General features: G+C 39.3%; 1 protein-coding gene across 1 annotated transcript in view; it reads right to left on the bottom strand.

Moving 5' to 3' along the window:
- Positions 1–14,227, bottom strand: part of LOC132155891 (cell adhesion molecule-related/down-regulated by oncogenes-like) — a 44,252-nt gene extending 30,025 nt beyond the window's left edge. Inside the window, exon 1 of the mRNA XM_059564649.1 lies at positions 13,824–14,227. The gene's annotated coding sequence lies outside the window, so the exon portion shown is untranslated. The remainder of the gene's footprint in view (positions 1–13,823) is intronic.
- Between the last annotated feature and the right edge of the window lie 340 nt (positions 14,228–14,567).

Raw genomic sequence — 14,567 nt, 5'->3', positions numbered from 1 at the left:
AGTCCAGGGTCATACCTGAGATCCTGCCAAAGTGCAGGGAAGAAAGGCAAGACTCCTCGGGATGTCTAAGAGCATCCATCTTTACAATTATATCTTCTGCAGTTTTACCAAGACTATCGCAGCCATTAATTCAAGTTTAGTACAGTCTATCTCTGCTAAAAATAAGGGTGGATATCTGTATGTGACACATAGGCACTACAAAAACATTCTGCTGGAATGCAGGAGAAATCTGCCAGAAAGATGGATGCAGTGTAAGCAGAAAATAAAACAGGATGACAGGAAAGAAAATAAACAGTCTGACAAGCCCCTAGATGTGTGTGTAAAGTGGGCGTGAAGTGGCAACTGAAGACCTATGAAAAAAGGTGTGAACAAGAATGACTCTTTCTCTGCAGGCAGTGCTTAAAAAGGGTCATCTGCCCTCTGCCCAAGATCCCTGTCATATTGAGTAAACACGAACAAAGGATCCCATAGGGCTATAGAAGAACAGGTCACAACTGGTATAAAAGTAAATGCCTGAACTTGACAGGTAACAAACAAACAAACCTAGCACGTAAAGCTCAACAAAATGGATGTAAATGCTCATCTTATTAAACGAACAAATGTGTCATATGGCTATGTTTATTAGGGAATGCAGAAAGCAGCAGAAACATTAGGGGCACCATGAGAAGAAGGAGAGTGAAAAACAGAGAACATAATCAGAAGAATAAGTGAATATAATTTCTGATAGTTTGATCTGACCCCCCCCCCCCCCCTACATTCCACAGACAAGAGAGTGAGGTGAAGGAGAACAACAAAGTAGAGAGATTACAAAAATGAAAGAAAAAGAAAAACAATAAGTGAATGGAGTAAGCCCCTCAAAAGTGAGAGAAAACAAAAATTGAGGCAGGTAGAACAGAAGGTAGGAGAGTGTGAGGAATGGAGTGTCAGTGAGAAAAAAAGAGGATTCATCGGGAGGTGAATAGTTGCTAAACCTCGGCTAATTTCCCAAGATAATGGCTGACAGACAAACTCATACAGTGTGAACCTTACTTGTAATCCTCACAGTCAACTGACAGTACAATGTCTTGATTTGGTGCAATCAGAGAGACCTGGCAAGCAATATAAATCAGGAAAGGGAGAAGGACTAAGAGACTTGAAGAGGGGATGGGAACCAAGGTCCAGTATGGATGACCCGAGTGGGGCTATAACAGGCTACAAGTGGCAGGAATGAGGGATGCTCCAGGCCATGCAGATGGGACTAATGAATGGAAATACTGGGCCTCTGAACTGAGCAGTGTTTAAAGGGGGCTGACATTATTAAAAAGAGAGAGAGGAAAAGGAACAGGAGAGAGAGAGAGAGAGTAAGAGAAATCTGTAAGCTACTAAGCATTAAAAGGGGAGCATTTGCTCTGTCTTTTACCATGAACAGAGATGAGAATCAAACTGCAGTTAGGCAGCACTTATCAGCATTCAGAATGCTACAATGCCTAAGAAAGGGCAAACAAAAGTTAACCTTCAACTGCTCTCTTTAGTGAAAGAGTGGGTGAGTATGTATGAGTGTAAAGAGGCATTACATCAGGAGTATGATACTACATCCTAGGACTGGCCTCCCCCATCTGCAAAAAGCAGCTTCTCTGTTGACAGGAAATTGTATCTCAGGCAGCCCTGAGGTGAGATGCTCGTGGGTTGATGAGGCACAGCCTGGACGACCATGGCGTGGTTAACAGTGAAAGGAAAGATGGGAGGGGAGGAGAGAAGACAGGAATGAGAACAGAGGCCCCAGGGATCAGACAGTCACCTCTAACAAAGCACTGTTTACCAAGAACACACACACATCTCTTTCCCGCCTCTCTCCTCCCACGGGGATTCTCAGCAGAAACAACCCGGTCTACCTCCGCCTCCTTACCATGAGTGCCAGGCTTCAGACCAGGGAGACAGTGCTAATTCCTGCCCCGGGCAGCTTTGCTTTGGTCACAAACACTCTACACACAGATCACCCGGTAAGATGGGGAGGGAGGGAGACCCTTAGTCCCAGTACAGTACAGAAGAACCCTTTTAATTGGAGTTGTTCTGTGGTGTCTTGTTTGCCTGGGAACAGGAGGCAGTGGCGGTGTGGAAGGGGAGGTGGTGACAGAGGAGGGGTGCAGAGGTAAAGGGGCCATTCCCAAGGTTTTCAACAACAGGGATTAGGCAAAAGGCTGAAACTCAATAGGGTCGTCTCAGACACTGGAAATAGATCTCAGGATATTCTGTCGCACAAGGCCACAGCCAAAACTGTGGAAAAGCAAAATGCTTAACTAACAACACCCACAGTATTGTGGGAGTTACAGAATATCCTTCCAGCTGAGTTCACAGCTACTCAGAACCCTCGAGGGGACGTTTGCACACAGGAAGGGTAATTCTAATGGAGAGGAGGAATGTTACAGACAGGAGAGACAGCGGTTCTGTCTGACCAGAGGGTGTGCTGAGAGACAAAGTTGATAGGCAGGCTGTGCCAAGAGTGTTTTATTCATCAGCCAAGCAGTAGAGGATGAGAATTAGTGTGTATGTATGGCGGTTAGAGACAGCAGAGCATTAGATGACTTCTATGTGTATGCCAAGCACTCAAAAACAGGAACATGTCAAAGCTGTGTCCTAGTTACATGCACATGTTTCAGACACATTGTGCTGTGGTTCTCATGTTGGAAAAGCAGGACTGGTCCATGTTCCCTCTAGATGCTTTTTAAGTCTTACAAATTTAAAAACAGACTCAAGTTTTTAAAAGGATGACAGCTGCAGAAAAGTTGGTGGCAGCTAGTGATTTTTCATCTAATGTCTACATATCTCTGCTCTCCTCTCTCTCTGCTTCAGCTCAGATTCAGTCCTCCCTCGCCCTCCTGGATTCCATCACCTCTCCATCACCATGGCAACTAAGCTGGACATAGAGCTACACAACAGGTCCTGCTCAGTATCCCGCCGATAGGTCTTTGGCCTCCAACCAAAAGCACTCACAGGGCAGGGACATATATTAGAAGTTGCGATTCAAAGCATGCACAAAACAAAAACAAGATGACAGCAGGACCTGAAATCTTCACTGGCAAATAATGAAGACCAGGAACATTACTCTAACATTCATGCTGGCCAAAGACTGAAGAGTGTAAAAGATAAAATTCACAACTAGATATGTAATATATACTGAACCAAGAAAATGTTTAGATAAAAAAGGGTCAAGATTCATGGTGAATAATTGATTAGTTTTAGGGTATAATGCTGTGCCGTTTCAAGCATTGGGTTTTCCAAAAAAAAATTACATTATAGAACAAAAACAAACAAATTGTTAGAGGCTTAGAAGGCTGAATTATACTTTGAGTGTGTTGAAACCCCCCAAACATAAGGCCAACTCTCTGCCTTGTATGCACAAGCTTGAGGGCTCTGAAATAAATATCCACTCCAAACACTGCCTCTGACTGAATCTATTTAGGTTGTCTAAATGTTTATCTGTCTTGTCTTGTAGCCCTCTGCAAGCCAAGAGGTCATGTGTTCCACAGCTTCCAAAATAACAAAACAAATTGTGTGGTGTGAGTTCAACAAACGTGCTTGTCTGAATTGCTATTACTGGCTTCATTTCAGATAGCTGAACTCTCGGTCATGCTCATGCTTCAGCCATTGTCTTATCCTGGAGGTGAGCAGATTCTTGACAGTGGCATCAGACGGTGCCAATAACAACATAACTTTAATAAAATATAATAATAATAATAATAATAATACAGCTTGCAATCACTACATTTGTAGTAGACTTTTTCTATTATTGGAAGGAAAATGGTGGCACACTAGATTCAACAGATGGGGAAAGTGTATAAAAGGCCTCATTCAGATCACCAATGGATGAGGTTTTACAAGACACAGACCAGGAAGCTTGTTTTTTCGAGAACGATAAATATTATGCATCTCCCATCCTGTATCTTAATCTAATTTGGGTTGTTGTAAAGAGATGGGTCAGATGTGTAATAATGTAGGGCTTTCTTTGGGCTTACCCCTGTAATTAATTCCTGTTTCCTCAAGCAGTTGAAAAAGACTATAAATGACCATTTAACTTTGTTCCGTAGAGGGGCTGACTCTTCCCACAATGCAAGTCTCAAAATGGCACTTACAAGCAAAAGCCTAACAGTAGTACTACCCACAGTGCCTCAGACTCTGATCCACCAGTTATGTAGCCCTTCCAAACAAACAGTCTGTTTGTCAGGAGCAAGGAGGAGCCACCCATGGCTGCTTTTGCCTCAATATAGTCCTGCTGATCTGTTGCCTGGCATGGGCACTAGGCTACAGAGAAAACCCATGTCAAATGTCGCTTATGGGCTGCAGTGTTTGAAACAGAATGCTGTGGTGTAGCTGGACTCATACTGAAGGAGAAAAAAAGGGAAAAGATACAAGGAAGAGTTCTGGCTGCTCTCAATGCTGGACTTAGAAGAGGATCTGGTGAAGGAGGGTCAGTTCAGGAAGTCTCAGATAAATGAATCTTAAAAACAGGAAGGTGCTGAGGATGCAAAAAAACCCTTCTACATTATGCACAGGGTCAGGGCTTCCTCTGTCTTTTTTAAATGTGGGAACTGTCATCAATGTGTAAAGTTCAGAAGTTCACTCCCAACATTACCCTAGTATTCTGTAACTGTCCCATATATTGACAAAGTCGATTTAGTTTATTTGACCAACAACAGCTAAGTGTGCATAATTCCATAAAGCAACTTCCTTGAGCAATTTGGTCTTCTCGATAATTATTAGTGGTCGACCGATATATCGCCAAGGCTGATATATCGGCCGATATTTGCCATTTTGTTTAAATATTGGCATTGGCCAATAAGTTTTTCTGCTTGGCCGATGTGTTTGAGGCGAAACTTTTACTTTGAAAGCGTCTGAGAGCACACAGCACACATTTTCCCTCTTGTTCGCTGTCGTCATTAACAGTTTTGTCTAATACAGATAGAAGTCTGTCTAATAATCAGATAGAACAGTGAAACGAAGGAATTCATGTATACAAAAAGTATTATAACGTTTGCTTTTATATTATCAGTAACAGAAAGGCAAACATTATATTACTTTCTTGTTTGCCATCAGCATTAAGCAAATACACATTTATATAATTTAAACAAATCTTTGAATGGCTAATGAAAATTTAATTTCACAAACCTTGCAAACTTGTGATCTTATGGAGTGTGCATTTTTATCCAGCATGATCGTGCGTTCTCTGTGAGATGGTCGGTCCGTGAGAATTGAATGCTTTAAACTTTAAACTAGGCTGGGCTACTGTAAAATTTTTTTAATTGGCTGCCGTATTCGCAAGTATTTTCCAAGCAAATTATGATTTTTTTTTATTTGATGTGCTGTTGTGGTAGGCCAGTTTCAATATGCATATCTGGCACACTGCATTTGTCTTGTTCTCATTCAAATTAAAGTGCACCCACACAGCAGAGGTCTTCTGCATTTTTGTCTTCTCTTCCAGTTGAACTGAATCATGACGTTCACTCATGAGCGATTCATAAGCCACTTTTCAGTGCCGATCCGGGCCAGTCAGAACGGATACGGTTTAATTTTCCACTGTGATGCTAATAACGGAGCTCTTTGGAATGTAATACAAATGCGTCAGTCGTTGCTTTGGTGATGCAGGTGATATATAAACAGCGATATGGACGATGATCAGATATTTCAGTTTTTGGTACTCCTTTTTTATCTGAGATTTACTTATGTTCAATAACAGAAAAAAAGCCTCTTGACGGGAAATATAAAATAAACTATACCTGACAGTCCTTGGAACCGTTCGGCCCGATAGCAAAAAAGCAGCTATATTCAAGTCCGAATGAAGACCTTTTCGTGGGGGATGCCAGGTGTTTAGATTATTAGAATCTCAAAATTGAAAATCAAATGCCAACTCAACAAACGAATATTCAAATAATCAAATATTCTGTTCCAGCCCTAGTCATTTCCCCAAGTTCTATTAAACCTGTATGAATTTCTTTCTTCTGCTGAACTCAAAAGAATATATTCTAAAGAATGTGGGTAACAAAACAGTTGCTGGTCCCCACTGATCTCCATAGTATTGTTTTGTTCAGTGGGGACCAGAAACAGGTTTAGAACAACTTGAGGGTGAGTAAATGATTACAGAATTTTCATTTTTAGGAGAACTATCCCTTTAAACGACAACACACCCATCAGATGAGTAAACTTCCTGCACAACTGTTCCATTAACACACACAGGAGTCAAAGTACATCTCTGATATACTGAAATCTAGACTATTGGAATTGACTGTACTCATCATTTAATTTCCATGCTCCTAATAAAAGTTGTAATTATTTTAGTTCAGTCTTTGCAGTGCCACAAAGGTATAATGACAAAGCTTGGGATGAAAATATTTTGATATCTGGCTCATAGGTGAGCCGATTGTATAGCTTTTCTATGTAGTATTCCAATTAATTACACATAAAAACTAGGGAGTAGATTTAAAGATGTGTCTACATTGTCTGTTTAACTCTAAGGACATTAAAAGTATGATGGTCAATGAATCATGAAAAAATAAATTCTTATTGTTGCCTCAGACCAGACGGAGATGACCTTGGCATCCAGTGAATTGCATCGTGTTAGGATAATCTTTTTAGAGCACAATTTGCAACAATCTGCTGAGCGAGAAACAAAACCTGAGCGTTGTACCATTCACCCAAAGTACATAACTGCTGGACAGTATCCATCACCACTTCCATAGCCCTAAATCACAGCAAAGCTTTGGCAGCCAGCTGTAATCCCTCTCCAGTTCCTAAGGCACTCCAGAAGGACGACGACTCTCAGCTAACCCAAACTAATGAGAAATGGACTTCAAGGATTAAAGGCAATTATTCCGAGTGGTGGACCAACTGAGTATCACTGTATTTATGGTATGTGTAATGCACCATCATGAAATCTTCCACCTCTATGAAATCCTTTATACTGTTCGAAGTTGTACGTCATGGTCCATATTAAAAATAACTTCACATTTGTTTGGTGGTTCCTCTAATCAGACTGGGGCCGATTAAATATGCAGTGTGACTGTATGCTTGCCATACTGCAAGACCACATTTGTCCTGTCAGCAAGAAATAAAAAAGGCAATTTATTGAATATCCATCATTTTTTTTTATTATTATTATTACTACATTAAGACATTAGTTTATTGAGAAATATCGTCCAGCCCCATGTGAAACTTTATTACTTCATCTCACCATCTATGGAATGGTGGTAAAAGCAAAGATCATAGCCCCAAGCTAAATAAACCTTCAAAACACACAGCCCTACGAAATCACTTTCATCCCTCGCTGCCCAGAGCAGGCGTTAAAAAAAAAGCTTCCTAACATCTGTTAGGCTACAGAGGCAGGGCAGAGGATGACTCCCTAAATACACACTGAGTGCCCCGTTACTGATTCTCCAACTTTCTCACTTTCATTCAAGTCTCTCATGCCAATATGCCCAGACTGGTGCTCAAAGCTACTCAAACACATTCATCACTCACAATTAATATGCATTTATATTCTGCATTATATATATATATATATATTGCACAAATCATTGTCTGAATTGCTCATTCCCCAAAACTGATCTCTTACAACAAGCATAGTCCTTACTACTGATACAGGGTTTTTGCTTGCCCATGTATTGATCTAAAGTAGTGTTTCCAACCCACAAACTGCGACAAACTACGACAGACCACCAGAATGACTGGAAAGGCCATCACTGGGTCTGAATCATTACACATGCTTATATTCAAATTGGCCACTTAGCATACCTTTTCAACAGCCCCATGTGTTTATCATTACCCAGAACCCTCTACACAGCCAAACATTATTCTAGCGCTCTAAATAGAACTGCAGGGTTTAGCTGCAGTGTGTACTGGATAACCAATGCCCTGCTAATGATTTATAAACGGTCGTAATTAGCAAAGGAACACTGATGGGTCATGACTTTACAATCACAAAAGTGTCATCAAGTCATTTAATTAGAAAACTAAGAGGGCTTGATCACAAACATGAAAGGAAACAAAATGGGGAAGCAAAAGCAATTGAAAATTAAAGCTGCAAGCAGCGATGAACGGGCCCTTGCACCCAGGCTCACCGGCAGCGAATGGCTTTAGTAAAAAGGTGAACGGTGAGAAATGTGCATTTAAATTCATAAATATAAGTGAAATATATCAAATTATATTTCATATATGTGTCAATCTTCCTGTTGCCAGCAGGTGGCGCTATCATTATAATGGAATATTGGCCTTCAGATATGTTCAGGTCAGGACTCTTATCGAACATGTGAAGTTTGGGGAAGATCGAACATTTTATGCCTGAGTTACAACAACTTCTCTTGCTGTGGCGAGCCTTCAAATTTTGTCATGGCGCCATGGACACGCCCTTTAACATAAACTCAAGATCTACACAATTTAACATTGCACAGGCCTTTAGATTAGACTGACCACAAAAAATACATTAAATGTCAAAATATTTCTAGGAGAAGTTTGTCACAGCGTAAAATATGTCACTTCCTGTTGCCAGCAGGTGGTGCTATGACTATAACTGAATACGGGCATGTAGATCTGTTAGGGGCAGAAGTCTTATCTAACATGTGAAGTTTGGGGCAGATTGGACATTGTATGTCTCAGTTATAGCAACTTCATTTTTCATGGCGAATCATCAAAATTCGCCAAGCCGCCACAGACACGCCCTTCGAAGAAAACTCAAGATCTTCGCAACATTTAACATCGCAAAGGCCTTTAGATTAGGCGTACCAAATTTGGTGTTGATCTGAATAAATCTCTAGGAGGAGTTCGTTAAAATACAATGCATGGAAATGACAAAAATTGCACAAAATAACCGACTTCCTGTTGGGTTTAGAATTTTGCTCCAAGAGTCTTTTTTGTAGGTATTGGTGTGTTACATGTGTGTACCAATTTTCGTGCATGTACGTGAAACATAGCTGGAAGGCTGTTGATTTTTTTAGTTTTAGGTGGCGCTGTCGAGCCATTTTGCCACACCCTCTTCTGAATCCTATATCAGACGAAAATTTTCACCAGGTTTGACGCGTGTACAAAGTTTCATGACTTTTTGAGCATGTTTAAGCCCTCAAAAATGCGATTCATTTTGGAGAAGCGGAAGAATAATAATAAGAAACAGAGCAGATCCAATGGGGTCCTCACACCATCGGTGCTCGGGCCCTAATAAGTACTTCTCGATCCAGCTTATCTAGAAAAATAAATGCTATGTTGTGCAAAAAGAGTGACCTCAGAAACTAGTAATCATTCGACTAAAGCATATGTATTAACTGGAAATGCTTGCTTTTCCCCCCTCCAGGGAAAAAAAAAAACACAGAGCTTGAGAGCGCGAGTTCTCTGAAGGTGCCCATCTGTGGCCCAAAGCCTCATTGAAAAATATTCAGGGTGATGTTTTCTGTAACGTCAACTCCACCAGATTCTAAGTGCAGCCCCTATGTAAGAAAAGTCTGTTTGAAACAGTGGAAGCATACGGGCATCGTTGCATTCTAGTAGCAGACAGAAAATGGAGATCCCATCTGAGATGTGGGAGCTTAATAAACACTATCTGTGATTGATAAAAGCTACTGGAGGAAAAGGACCAGAAACAATCTTTTCATCCTTCTCTTTTTAAGCTGATAAAAATAATAATAATAATAATAATAATATGGCGAAACATCACCATTAAAGTATGAGATACACATTTCCTACAAGCTACCAAAATGTAACTAGCTTCCTGAGATTCAAGCTTCTAAATTTAAAGCAGTTAAACAGTTTAGTGTTAGCTATGGTACAAGTCAAGCTAATTACACTGACATTACATAGAGGAGTATTACATTTTAAGTATTAAATTCTTCAAGGGTTTCTCAATTAGCGTGACACCACAAAAATAAAACAGACAAAAAATAGAACAGTAGTTTATTTTTAAAAAACGATTAAAAAAGCACACACACAAAGATTTTAAATGCAGGAATTCAAATTGAAAACATTCACATCACCATCTCAACAAACTGATTTCCCAGAATAAATTGATTTCTGCTGCTACAAATTTTTAATTATTATTATTTGCTTTTAAAGCTATGTGTGCAATTCAAAATAACATCAAAACATTGAAGGCGTAGTTGACGTAGGATGCAGGCAATGCGAAGTGACGAACGTGAAAGTGCAGAGGAGAGAGGAAAACAAGTACAAGATAAGGATTTGTAAAAGAAAAATGTTGGAGGATTTTAATACAAACCAAGATATAAGCCTTTGCTAAACAAAGATACTTTTCTTCCTTTGCACCTGTAAACAAAACTTGGTATTCTCACCCATGGGCATCAGAACCATTGTATGTGGGTGGGATAAGACCCACACAGTTTTTAAGATCAATGATATTGGACCCACTCACTTTTACCATCTCTAATTCAGCGCATATGTTTGTTCACTTTTCAGAGTAGCGCCACTCAAATCCGTTCCACTTCAGGAATGCACTAATAAATTAAACTTCATTCCGCATTTTAGCTACAGCCTTGACTTCCACGACCTGCTATCAAACTGAATGTTCATAATTTCTTTGCCTGTTGCTTTTAAAGGCATCATATAGTCTTTGTTGAAGCACTGAATAACAGTTACGCTTATGCTATGTTGGATCCACCCACATTTGTGTTGCGTCCGACATGCACATGTTCTCACTGGAGCTTACGCTGCACTCATATCCTACTTCATCCAGCCGGAACGCCATTCCTCTTGTGAACGCGCGTACCAGTTAGCGGAAGCTAGAGATTACATACATTGGATATTTTTGTGCACAGAAGTGCACAGATTCGGTTTAGGAGGCCTTTATTAACTATCATTTTAAATGTAGCATTTTGTCAAGCTATGGCCTGGTTTCACAGACAAGGCTTAAGTTAAGCCAGGATTAGGCCATAGTTCAATTAAGACATTTAAGTATATTTTATAAATGTGTCTTAGAAAAAAACATTACTGGTGTGCATCTTGAGACAAATCAAAAGTACCAATATATTTTAAGATATTTCAGTGCACGTTTCGTACAGACATGCATTTTAGTCTGGGATTATAGCCTTGTCTGTGAAACCGGGGGTATAATACTACTCTTTAGAAAACAGCTGAACCATCAAAAAGTTAAGTTATTAAGTCATTAATAGCTCTGATATAACAAAAGGCAAAAACTATTTCCTAAGATGAAGAGAAAAGAGACATCCTGAACAGACCAAAAATACAATCAAATTGAAACCTTCTACCACCACAATGTATTTAAAACACAACTCAAGCTATATATGTACTATACATTTGCGGTTATGAACTCTAAACATTGTTTTAGAGCGACAGGAAACAATTTCGACAGCTCCAACTGTGCAAAGTGAGAATTTGTTGTGTAGTGATTATGAAGAGCACCCATCAGCACAGTTGTCTTTCTCGCCATATTTTATTCTGACAAGATCATCTAAAGAATGAGAGATGGAGAGAGCCAACAGGTGAAAGAGAACAAGTTGGATTATACGTGACCGAGCTCAGAATTCCTGTCTGGACAAAAACAAAGATATGATAAAAGTTAACTCTGCTGTCCTACAGTCTCTCAGTCTCATCACACGTCCCATAAAATACCGCAGCATAACTGCATAGCAATTTTCAGCTAAATGCACGGAGTGGTAAAAAGCTGTGAATGTAGCAAAAATTAAAATGACATGTAGTCACATTCTTACATTAAATCATTACACTTGGCTTTCCTGGAAAGCACTTTTTACAACTTTTTTTGTGCTGGTATCTTGATATCTCTCGGTCTCTTTCTCTCCCGAGCAGAGAGCATGAGGGCTTTGTTACCCAGCAGTCATGTTGTCCTAACCTCTCTGATCACACAAAAGACACTCACATGCCACATGTATAGGCATCCACTTACGCCTCTTTAGAAGCAGAACATCAAAAGAGTCATTAAGCCCAAAAGAGGAACAATACATAGAAACAAACCTCTATCTGCTGCCGGAATCATAAACATCAGTATGCATATAAACAATCTCTCTTTTTTTTAATAATCTATGCCTATGCAGTTCCTATGCAGTTAAAATAAATAGACCCAAGATACATCAGCCTACCAAATCTAAAACTTATAATCTATCCCAAAGTACACGGTGACTATTATGAGAGGTTTAATATGAATTTGGGTTGGTTCACACTCTACAGAGAGTTTTATCTTTCAACCAATAGGTTTTTTATACAAATAGATAGATTTCCTTTAATTATTTTAATCAAATATTTAAAGAAATATCTTCTCAAAAGGCTTGCAAAAAAAAACTATTTGACAGGAGCAATTCTTCTAAAATATTACTAAATTCTGGCACAGTTTGTTGCCTCTTTACAATGCAAACCTATATTTGAATCTACAACAAATATGAATATTTTCAAACACTTTTAAACATTTTATCTGTAAATGCTGAAATTGAACTGGTCATTAGGTCGACTACATTATTTATGTTATTTAAAATGCAGCTCTAATATATCCCACTCCATGGATTCTCTATTCTATGAAAGATTCTGTTTGTTGTTTTCTATTTTACAGTTTTATTGTCTTTCAGTGTAGTGATATTTATTTTCAAGAACAAAAACCCATGGGTTCTGTCTCTGTCTTCTGAGCCGAGGTCTGACTAATACATATTTCGGGGTTTGTTCTCATCAAGAAATTGCTATCTTTAAACTGCAACAATGGTAAAGAAATTTCCTTTTTTTCAATGTTAAAAAAGACGTACAATTTGACATCCATAAATTACATGAAGAATTTTATCCAAAAAATATATATATATTACATTAAGTAATTTTGCACTCCAGTTCAATGTTGTATTTACAAACAAAAACATGCATTTAATAGCCAAGCATTTCCTATAAGAGACTAAAGAGCTTATGACCAGACTAACACCACTAACAAAACACTTGTCACAGAGAAAAACGTGTCCAATAGTGTAATGTTTTCATTTTTACTGAGATAACTCTAAAAGCGCCCCAAGGGCAACAGGAACATCATGTTGTGTTTATACAGTTAAAATTAAGATTAAAGTCACTGTCAGAAAAAAAAAACTTAAGTCAACTCAAACTCATGGCAAACTGAAATGATTTCATTCATGGGACTGAAAGTTTTTTTATGCTTTCCACTTTTACAAAGGAACAGTTTGAATGGTCTCTGACTCTAGATACTTTGTTTCAACACACTTTACACAAAGGGGTGTTCATGCATTCCAACCTTTTACACTTAAGGTTCTGTAAACTTTTAGCTTATTTGCATTTCAAAATCTTAAAACTGTTTCCAAACATCATACTCCTTTTAAAATTTTCTGTTAAACTTTTATTGTACACTTTAAACGTCTTTTCTACATCCTTTACATTAACTTAGATAAAGTCTTTACACTTTTGTACATATGCCGTTTATCACTCAAATTGTTTAAGTCTTGAAATTTGATTTCTACAATTGAAACTTTGTTTCTAAACTCTTTACATTTTGGAGAAAGGGTTATTTATGAATGCCCAAAATAAACTTTAGCACTTGGCACTTTACACCTATACATCTAGACAGTTTAGAGTGAAGTCGAGGTTTCCAGCTAAACCTTCTGCACACTTTAGTCTGAAGGGGGAAAAATCATTCCAGAAAAAAACAAAAGTCATTTTTAACACTTGACATTTAACACTTTCCCCTCATGTATGGTGTCTGCAGTGCAGACAACTGCGTCTCGAGCAGGAAAAGTAAGTGAGTAGACATGAACTTTCCACACTGTTACACTTTTCATCGGGAGAGACTCTCCACGCAGCTCGTCCGTGGCGGTGGGTGAAGTCTCCCCGGAGTTTCTTACCTTTTACAGGAGGGCAAAAGCTGCTGGCAGCCGGACACACTAGCAGTGAAGCACATTCTCTAGATGGCAGATCCGCACGGGGCCCTCCATTAGACGCGGGCGCAAAGTGCAAAACAACAGGGGGGTTAATTAGTAACGATACGCCGTCCCACTCTCTTTCTGTCCCCCAGAGGCGCGTGAACGCCGCGGAGTCACCGTAAGTACTCAAACCTTCAGATCCCGGTGAAGTTCGTAGTAAGTGAGTTTCCCTCAGTCCTCTCTCTTCCCTGCACACGTTCACTCTCTCTGCTACTACTTCTGTCTTCTTCTACACACACGGAGAGAGAGAGAGGGGATCATATTGCTCAGCAGCCCGTCAGAGCAGGAATGTTCCAGCCCTACAGCAGCAGGCAGAGCTTCAGTGTGCAGGGGGTTAACCGCCCTGCTGCCGCCGCCGCTGTGTGTGTGTGTGTGTGTGTGTGTGTGTGTACTTAATGAATATTACCAACACACCCCCGCCTGCACCCCTTCTACCCAAATCGCCCTTAGCCTTCATTTGTCTCTGACTGGAACTCTTCTGACTTTAACATTAATTTACATTTAGTTCATTAATATTTATAGTTTTTGTGTTTTTTTTTAATCAAACAAACAAACAAACAAGTAAATAAATTAATCTGCTGTTTAATTTAAAGATTGAAAGGCAGTTGCCTAATAAGGTTTCATTTTTAACATTAACTATGCAAGTTAACAGAAACTATCAACAAA

This window comes from Carassius carassius, chromosome 13 (assembly GCF_963082965.1).
Source record: "Carassius carassius chromosome 13, fCarCar2.1, whole genome shotgun sequence".
Taxonomy (NCBI): Eukaryota; Metazoa; Chordata; class Actinopteri; order Cypriniformes; family Cyprinidae; genus Carassius; species Carassius carassius.
The sequence above is the reverse complement of the archived record's forward strand: the minus strand, read 5'-3'. Positions and strand labels throughout refer to the sequence as shown.